This window comes from Pseudonaja textilis, chromosome 7 (genome assembly GCF_049901715.1).
Source record: "Pseudonaja textilis isolate UNSWEBS1 chromosome 7, rPseTex1.2, whole genome shotgun sequence".
Lineage (NCBI taxonomy): Eukaryota > Metazoa > Chordata > Lepidosauria > Squamata > Elapidae > Pseudonaja > Pseudonaja textilis.
In genome coordinates this window covers 29,331,110-29,337,818 of record NC_141996.1, presented here as the reverse complement: position 1 = coordinate 29,337,818, position 6,709 = coordinate 29,331,110, and the positions used below count along the sequence as shown (strand labels likewise).

The window sequence follows — 6,709 nt, the reverse complement described above, 5'->3', positions numbered from 1 at the left end:
AAAATCCACAATAATTTATTATCAATTTATGTAAAAAAAAGTTATCTGAACTTGTCTGGATCTTAAGATTGGCATTAAAGATCCTGCTGCATGATTTAGTAAGACTTATAAAGCTAGTAGATAAAAACTCTTCCTACAGAAATGTACATTGTTTTATCTATATTGTTTTTGTTTTATTTAGTTTTATTTTCTGAATAAAAACTTTTGTATTTAGGCCAATCTTGATGCAATGCCTTTTATTGTTTCTCAGTTTATTAATATGTGGGTCTATATATTAATATCCAACCCTATAATTAGACTAGAAAATGTATTTATGGTATCTATTCCTTCCCTCCCCTTCCCTTCCCTCAGATGAGTGGCTAATGGTGAAGTAGGAAGCGAGAGATGGCAAATCTGGCATAAACCGTTGAAAATGATTATGTGACCACAGCAGCACCCAGAAGAACTGAAGCAGCCACAGCTTTCACTAATTTCATTCCTTTCAGAGTGATTTGACCTAGATTTTAAATACATTCTGTAGGTTAGCTCCTATGATGCACTATTTTGCTCAGTTAAAGGTCATAATGGCAACAGTTTAATATTATATAGAAAATATATAGCAAGACCAAAGACAGATAAAACCAATTCAAGCATGTAGAGGGTGAGCAAATCTATAGATATTGCTCAAAGGTAAGTGAAAAAAGATGCTGGAAATTGTGACTCAACAATATGTGCAATTAGCATCTCTATTTTTGATACTTTCACTTCCCACAAGTGCAGATAAATGCCTTGCTTGAACATTAATGGAACCTTGGCAGCAATGCATTCTGGTGCGTTCAAGTAGCTATTGAAGTCTAACAATACATTAAGTATTTAAGGAGATTCTCCATAATGCTACACAGCAATGAAATCCAATTGGCTTGGGGTTAAATCTCTAACCCAACTGTTGGATCCTGTCAATGCCAGTACTTGACTAATTGGATTTTTAGAGCAGCAATTCAGCTGTCTGGAATGTGTTTGGCCAATATTGCAATGCAAATTTTTGTTATTTTGCATTTTTAACTGATATAAAATAAACTTAATCATCTTTTGAAATTTACTCTGTACAGAGTTTTGTAATAGTTTGCTGAGTAAAATAAATATATTAAAGGAAAGGCTGCGCAAACATGCATTCTTCAGGTAAAAAAGTAAGTTAAATAGAAAGGCCAAGAATAAAGCCTTTTTTTTTTTTTTGAGGAAATGTGCACCAAGCTACACATCTTTCAGCATGTTCTTTTAAAAAAAATGATCAACCAAACTTGACATATTCACAACTTGGCAACTAACCTATCAAGTTGCATAATGAAAAACTGAAAAGAATGGAATGGAAAATGAGAAATATACTTCTCTCAGAATGTAAACTTTGAGTAAAGAATTCAGAGGAAAGGAAAGGAAACTAGCTGGTCAGAATGGGTGTTATAATACTTTTTCTTTCATATTAAAATTTCTACACAGAGATTTCAAAAGGATAACTAAGAACATGACTGAAATGAAGAAGGCTCATCTTATATGGGCAATTGTCAGGTAGGAAATGTCTGCCTAGATCTTCCTGAGAGAACTGCGTATGCAAACAAGTTGACACATACCTACAGTTTCCTCAATGAAGCACAATTAATATATAGGGAATTACAGTGAAGATATGGTAAATTAGCTTCAGAATGACTTAATAACCTTTTTAATAGGTTTAAAAATACAATTACAGTATTTAGTTATAAGTATGATTTTAGGCCAACTTTGAAGGCAGGCTGAAGGGTAAGCTGGAAGCAAAGTCATGAGGGCTGGTTTCTTAAAAATATTTTGTGAGGCATTTTCATGGGTTGGTTAGAGGGATGTGACAATGAATCTTTAAGGGGCATTGGGCCATAACTTCATAAAAAATTCTTCTGAGGAGATAAGATTGCAGTTTAAGAGATAGCTGAGAGTTAGAACTAAAGTCTAGCCCAGTTTTTCTACAGCTGAATCCAAGATCAACAGAGAAGGCAGGCTTATTTACATTAGATAAACAAAACTGAAAAGAAATTGCATGTCATTAATTTAAATTAATTGTGGGCCATTCAGTGGGACCAATTCTCATTTATATTCATATTAACAGGAGAATAACTTCTTACATATATTATATAAGAGTAGGCATATCAGTTTAGGCTCAGTCATATTTTTATGTCTGCTACTGTATCTCTCCCTGGCTACAAAGGAATCCTGACCTACTCATCCAGCTATTTTTAAAAAACTAATTTGCATTTCACCATGTCCTTCCAACTGCCAGGCAGTTCTGGGTCTGCCTACAATCTCTCTAGGAAGAAGGGGCTCATCATGAGCTATTTCCAGCCATCGGTGGAAGTAAAAGATGACAAAGTTCAGATAAAATGTCTTCAAACATCAGTCACTTATCTCGCCAATCTCTCTGATCCTTTTCCAGCTTGTTATCTGCAAGCGTTCTATCACAGTGTCTGGATTTTCTAAGAAGTGCCTTTTCTCACTTCACTGCAGTCTTGCACAATGGAGACATATCAAGCTAGGAAAATTCCCATAATTGGGTGCAGCATAGTTGGCTTTGGCTGAACTAAGAGAGTACAAACTGTAACTGCTGGTGTTTGAGACACTCTGAAGTAAAGTTATCATGGAAGCTATTGGTCTGTTGAACATGGGAGGAAGAAGGAGTATTAGAAATATATAATATAAAAATAATAAAGGCAGTATAAATAAAGAAATGAGGATAAGGTGGAACTGCTTAACATCTTTTCTGTCTTTTCTCAAAAGAGCGAAAGAGCCTTTCCTAATATGTCTCAGCAAACAAGGAAAACACACTTCATGATTGATAAAGGTATAGTAAGAATCCACTCTGCAATCTTAAATGTTTTTTTTTTTCTCAAGAGACAGATATCACATGATGTTGAAGAAATGGTCAAAATGTCTTCTCAGAACTGTTGTATGGAATTTTTGATGGAAATTGAGTTGGAGAGGAACAAGAATATTGGAGAGGAGACTAGTCTCATTATGAAAAAAGTGAAGTGAAAGGATTCAGATAGATCAGTTTACCTTCCCTTGTACTAAGCAAGGTATAAGAAAATATGTCATTTTGCAAGCACTGTCGCTGTTGTTACCAGGATGTGTTGTTAAGAATACATCCTATTACACGATATCTCTTCTTATGACAGAATGAGTTGCCTGTAAGGCTGAGAATACTCTAGGAGTAGTGACTTTCATCTCAGTCAGAGTCTTGACAAAATGTATCATGCATTTGTAAAGAAGAAGCATATAGACAGATGGTATCACAGTCCAGAGAATTTGCAATGGGTTGAACAATTCATAAATAGTTCTGCTTTGTTCTGGAGTGGGCAGTGTCAACTGGGACCCATCCGATTCTAACTTTGGCCATATGTTAATCGGCAATTTTTAAAATGATCTAGAGAATTTTCATTAAAATTTAATTGTTCATTAAATTTTTAGATGACCTCAGGCTGGGTTGGGTGTCCGATACTATTAAAAAAGTACAATGGAGAAACATCTTTTTATGGGCAACACTCAGAAAATAAGATGTATACCCCCATTATATGGTTGAAGAGCATTGTTTCTCTTCCTTTGACATCATCTAAACTATCTTCTCTTGTTACAGCATTTTCAGTAGAATGCTATCAATAAAAATTACATTATAGCTTTTTGCAGAAGCATCAAGAGTATCTAATATTTATGGCAGATCACAGTAGAGAGCCTCTTGGTAAACAGCTATGGACATTGCAAAAGTAATTTCCATTGGGCTTCAATTTCCAGTTTTAAAGTCTGGGGCAGGGAGAATCTATGTGCATTAAAATGAAAGAAAGTGGATTGCCTATAAATAGGCACAAAAGCAATGATTTATTCAAGATTACATTTGTCAAAGCTTAGCACATACTGGATCAGTGAATCACAAGACATCTTTTTTTTAAAACCCTCCTCTGTCTCTCTTTTTTTTTCTCAGCTCTTCCTTCAGTTGATTTAAAGTAATACAAGTAATCTTTGACTTATGACTTGTCATTTAGCTACCATTTGAAATTTGGATTCCCCAAAACTACTTATGCCTTATTTTCCAAGTTATAAGAATAGCCCCCTATAGACACATAATCACATTTTGGGCACTTGACAACAAATTCATCTTTATGGCCATTTGCAGGGTCTTGTTAATCACATGACCAAAAATTGCAAATATATTTTTCTGGTTTCAGGTAGTTGCTGCTAATTTCTGGCAAAAAAAAAAAATGCTCTGTGGGGAAAATTGGTTCACATTCATTGTGTTCTCTTTATGACCACTGCAAAAATGTTGAAAAATCAGGTGCAGTCACATGATGCTTTGACTTACAACTGCGATGACTTGTCAGTGTAATTCAGGCTTGATTTATATCCTCAGTCATAAATTGATGATTAATTGTATACACATGGAAGTGGTAAAATATAAAACTTGTTGCCTTCACTAGTCATCCCTCATAGGCACAATGACAACAAATGCAGTTGTCCTTTATTACAATTTACAAGGATTGGTGTATTTCCCATCCCTTCCATCAACCATAACCAGCTGGAAAGCCTACACCAATCATTCTTGTTAATGTAGATTGGATTTGAAGCTTGCAGAGGAGGCAAAGTTTGACATAAGCCTGGACTAATGAATTTAACTCTGCTAGAATGCCCTCGGTTTTTTCTCTCTCAAAGGCTTTGTACAGATTCATGCAAAGGGAATCTGGCTTTCAGCTGCTGTCCACTGATAGTCAACTTTGGAGACAGGTTTAGTACAGAAGAATACTAAAACCTTGTTCAACAGCAGTCTAAACACATCTTACGGCAGGAAGGGTTGTACCATGAAACAGTAGAAAACTAGGCATCCCACCCCCTGCCTGCTACCATTGCTGTTCAAAGTGTCCCAGGCCAGGCATAACTTGAGAGCATAATAGGTACAGGGGAGCTGCACTTTTCTGCTACCTAAAACAGAATGACAGACAACAGTGCATAAGGAATGAGGTCCTAAAGTGTCCAATAGATGCCAAGCTTATTATTATAATATCCCTTTAAGAATCGCGTGAGTGAATCAGCTATGAACTCCTTTCTTATGAACCCCTATAGTTCTTTAATTCAGAGTAGAATTGGGTGGGAGCTGTGCATTTCCTGGCTGGATGCTCATCCTGATGCCACCTGGAATATGCAGCAGATTTTTTTTTGTCTTTGCACCAGTGCTGGTATTCAGTAGGTTTTGACCAGTTCTGGAGAACCGGTAGAGGATATTTTGAGTAGTTCAGAGAACTGGCAAATCCCACCTCTGACTGGAGATTTTACAGTATCCTTCCCCTGCCACGCCTATCAAGCTATCCCCACAGAACCAGTAGTAAAAAAATTTGAATCCCACCACTACTTTGCACCCTAGGAAACATCTGCTGCTACCCAGGAATGAACTCCCAACCTTCTGAGTGGGAAGTGAGCATCTTTACCACTAGACCACCACACCATTCAGTGAATCACCTATAAAGTAGCTGCTTAAAAGTGTCAGGATATCCACGGTGAAACCTGTGTCACAGTAATCCTTAGCTGATACCATTTCAGCTAAGGGTGATTTTAAGACTAATTCATTTAAGAGATGGTGATCGGATAAAGACAACATCATGAAGACACAGCAAAAAAAATTGTTGCTTGGGATATGTGGGCCATATTTAAATGCAAATGAGTTTTGAATCACTCTCTCTTTCGCCCACCATTATTAAATGTTTGCATGCACAGATTTAAGATGGATTGAAAAAAAATCCTAAAACTAATTAGGGACCTGCATCTCTATTGCATAGGTTTTATGTTGAGAAATTCCTAAGCTTAACCTCCGCCATATCGAGTCAAAAAAATTACAGATAATAAGAAAAGTCTTATCTAAATTCTTGCATAGCAATGACTACAGAAGCTAAAATTAAGCACATATGTGAGTACCTTTCCTGGGAATGATAATAAAGCTATTATTTATGTAAATATACACTCTATGAGTTCTATTTCTGTTTGTTTGGGTTCTTTCAGAGAAACATGGCCTAGGAAATATTTTTCTTAATGATAATTTCTCTGGCAAATTCCAGAATTGCAGCTTTTGTAGAGAAATACTTAGAGGCTTTCTGAACATTCCTAGCATTTTACAGTTAAGGAGAATTCCGATAAAGATTAGATCATAGTTCTATTGTAGAGAAACTTGGCACAAGATCTTTCTTGCTTCATAAGTATATCTTAAATGAAGGGTGTGTGTGTGTGTGTGTGTGTTTGTGTGAACAATATACAGTATTTTTTTGCTCTGCAAATATCATAAATTTCTATAGAGGTCACCCATCCCTGCATATAATTAATACACCATTAATATTCACTCTTCTACTTACTTCCAAGAAATTGTTCTTGTGATTTACAATATCACGTTCTTTGCAAAAGATTCCATTTCAGAGGAAGGTTTGGAGTTCTACTGGTTCAGCCAAGCTAATCTTGATTCCTCAGGAGAGATATTACTAAAGCTGCCTTTTGAAATGCAAAGATTCTCAGAAAGGGAACCAGATCCCAGTTTTGAAAGTTTTCTTTCTATTGTTTTGATATGAAAAATGAAAGCATATTGTTCAACTGTTAATGGGGATATGTTTTTTAGGTTGCATTAGTTAATGGATGGGTTGATCCATTAACAATGTAAAATTATGCCCTTTCCTTAATTTCTATT

General features: G+C 35.8%; 1 long non-coding RNA gene across 1 annotated transcript; it reads left to right on the top strand.

The window, feature by feature from the left end:
* The first annotated feature begins 261 nt into the window (after window positions 1-261).
* LOC148125280 (uncharacterized) lies at window positions 262-3,239 on the top strand. Its single transcript, XR_015744306.1, has 3 exons — window positions 262-669; window positions 1,476-1,542; window positions 2,776-3,239. It is a non-coding gene; the product is annotated as an uncharacterized LOC148125280 (long non-coding RNA).
* Window positions 3,240-6,709: the final 3,470 nt, after the last annotated feature.